The following is a 2,415-nucleotide window of genomic DNA, read 5'->3' on the forward strand; positions in this document are numbered from 1 at the left end:
GAAGATCTACAAGGTCCCTTCTGACCCTACTTCTATGAAACTATGAAACTATATATTAGTCTGGCTTCCCCTGAACACCTAATTGTACCCTCAGCCCTCATTCCTGCTTTGTTGTTCTACCCTCTGTACCTGGGAATGATCTAAGCAAGAAGTGACTTGCTTAACTGTTGATTTTCAGGTAGAATAGTGTAGTAAATGTTCTTAGGTATCTCAGAGATTTTTGGAGCAGGATTTGGTAGTTCTTTTATGTATTAGCCAGTCAAAGTCATAACTGACCCATATGTTCCAGAGTCCTTCCCTGAAAGAAGCAATGCATTTCTACAGATAGCACTGTGAGTGAAGCAAGCTGTAAATTAGGCTATCATGCGTGTAGGCCATAATACCGGCAAAAATGGGTGTCTTCTTTGGAATTAAGAGTTGATTTCTGTAAGATAAGCAAGGTAAGTATAATGCCTTCTGAGCTTCTTAAATCGTGAGATTCAGTGAGTCATACTTTAAAGCAATCATACTGCATAAATGAACTTCATATGAAGACACATCAAATTTTCTTTCAGAAGTCAAAGGTTGAAAATTGACTTCAATAGGAGCAGGATTGGGCCCTATGAGAATAACTTCAAAGGAAGCTAAATCAGGCCTGTGCCTGCTGTGAGTCAAATTTTGTGCCTCCCATTCAGCCCGTGAAAGCTGGAAGGTGGGTGGATTAGGAGTAAATCTGGTTCTTCAGGATGCAGAACACTTGAAGAGCTACTGTTTTAAACAGGTTATTAAGAAAGGAGTTGGGCAAGTGAATCTACAGAAGTGAATTGAATCTACAGAAGTGAATCTACAGAGCCTGATCCAAGGCAAGAGAATCCAGTGTGTGATTTCTCCACATAGTATTTTTCTCATAGTCTGTTCTGTTTAATTCCACAACTCTTGCTTGGCCTGCTGAGAAAATACCATCTGCCCTGTCAACAGTTTAAATATAAGTGGTTATATGCTACACATTTATTTCAAACACATTTAAAAACAGTTCCTCCTCTAAAACACAGTGTTCTGCAAGAGATGCCATGCTTCATTTTATGTTTTAGTGAGAGAGCATTGATGGGTTCCTTCCAATTGAGTAAGTGGGAGAGAGGGGCGGGGAAAGACCAAAGTGAACAACATAACTATTACAGCACAGCCTGAACGTGTTGCATCCTTGCGGAGTGCTTAAAACATTTAAGGAGATTAACAAAATCATCAGTTACCTGCCAATAACACTTTAAGGCTAACTCCATATACCCTCAAAGCTCTGCTGGCTGACTTTCTGACGCTCCCAGAAGTCAGGTGATGTCTGACTTACTAGATTCTCTCACTCTTGTTCTCCATCCCATAGTATTAGATATTAAGATTGGCTCTCAGTAAAACCTCCTGTACCAATCATGAAGCTCTTTTCCTTTGCTTCCTTTCTGTAAGCTCACCCATGACGCTTTGACTTTGAAGGAAACCACAAAAATGTAATCACCATGTTATCTCCAGACGTGGTCTGCTCTCATACCCCGCACCCTTTCTCCCTCCCACGCCCCTTAACTCCCCCTAACACCTATAATAGTTCCCACATGTTTATGCTAAAATATTGAATATTTTTTTAATTATTGGCTTAGAAATCAATTAAGGAAACCAACATTTTTTAGCCTTTCTGTAACAAGTGTGATTTATAAATGTAATAATGTGTAATGCATTGACCTTCAGTAATTTCAAGTGTATCAAATGGTGGCACCACTTACAACTATTTTTTGCTTTGTTAAAAAAGGGTATTAATGATGGTGGGGATCATTTCCAATGTGATTTCTTTTTCTTTTTTTGTCCTGTGAAGTATACCAATACCATTTTAAAGATTTGAAACTGTTCTAATCAAATTCCAATGAATGACAATGCTTGTATGGAGTTTCAGTAAAACATACAAAGCAGATAAAATATTATAATCTCCTGTTAGAACAGAAAAAGAGTGTTTGGGTCCTTATTGAACACCATTGTGTTGGCTTCTTTGGGAGTTAGTGCTTGTAGCACCTGGTAAAATTCAGATGCTTGTGTTGTAAGCATATTACTATTATAGATTATCTAATTCAATCAATAAATGCAATGAGAGGGTAAAATTTCAGCCCCACTGAATTCAGTGAAACTCTCCATTGATTTCACTAGGGCAGAGTTTCAAGGGATTCAAGCATGATTATATCTTGAATGGTGAAAGCTTTATTTACCAATAGCCATGCAATGGACATCATAAATCAAAAGAGGAGTGGCTTTGTTTTTCAACAGATTGCTTAAAATGTACTTCAGTGTCCTTAGGCAGACAAGGTTCTTTGGGCGAATCTGATTTCTTTTATTATACCAACTTAAATAGTTGAAAAAATTTTTTTAGCAAGCTTTTGGGTTTAAAAACCCTTCGTCAGG

The 2,415-nt window shown here is 37.8% G+C and overlaps 1 protein-coding gene across 4 annotated transcripts in view; it reads left to right on the plus strand.

The window, feature by feature from the left end:
* DYNC1I1 (dynein cytoplasmic 1 intermediate chain 1) overlaps nucleotides 1–2,415 on the plus strand; it is a 365,136-nt gene that overhangs the window by 314,803 nt on the left and 47,918 nt on the right. The window lies entirely within an intron of this gene.

The sequence above is a fragment of the Gavialis gangeticus genome, unplaced genomic scaffold (assembly GCF_001723915.1).
Source record: "Gavialis gangeticus isolate Ggan-Ray unplaced genomic scaffold, GavGan_comp1, whole genome shotgun sequence".
Lineage (NCBI taxonomy): Eukaryota > Metazoa > Chordata > Crocodylia > Gavialidae > Gavialis > Gavialis gangeticus.